This window comes from Dendrobium catenatum, unplaced genomic scaffold (genome assembly GCF_001605985.2).
Source record: "Dendrobium catenatum unplaced genomic scaffold, ASM160598v2 fragScaff_scaffold_847, whole genome shotgun sequence".
NCBI lineage: Eukaryota > Viridiplantae > Streptophyta > Magnoliopsida > Asparagales > Orchidaceae > Dendrobium > Dendrobium catenatum.
In genome coordinates, this window is record NW_021319309.1 from 6,871,188 (window position 1) to 6,871,796 (window position 609).

Below are 609 nucleotides of genomic sequence, written 5' to 3' on the forward strand. Positions count from 1 at the left end.
ATGGATTCCAAATTAATTTTCGAAGTTTCTGACTTAAAATTGCTTCGAGATAAGTGCTTGATAAAAAATCTTTTATGATATATCACAAGTAAATACATAGTTATGAAAAAGTTCGATGTTTGGTTGGATGAAAAATAAATCAAAGGTATAGTAAATGCAATGTATTTCATTGTAGTTCAATTTTGAGTAAGTATCGCTTATACTACTCTGCCATCCTGCTGCTAGCCTCCACCCACCACCCTCGTCTTCCTTCGGCCACCGCCTGCTCTTGCAGCAGCCGCCATCGACGCCGGTGGTAGATTGATGCTGCCCATGTCCACCACCTTCCCAACTGACCGCCACCGCTGATTGCCACTGCCACCCTCCAACATTGGTCGTTGCTCACCATGGGCACAACTTTATAATATCTTAGATTGCATTTATTTTATTTCAAATCAAATTAAAAAAATAAAATTATGTATTCCTTTTGCACTCATTCAAATAATATTAAAATATTGTTTTTACCAGGAAATATTTTTTATATTCTAAATCCTTACAAACCCAAAATATATGGAGTCTTGCCCTTGCCAAAATCCAAGTGCATTTTACAATATTGCAGCTTATGTAAGC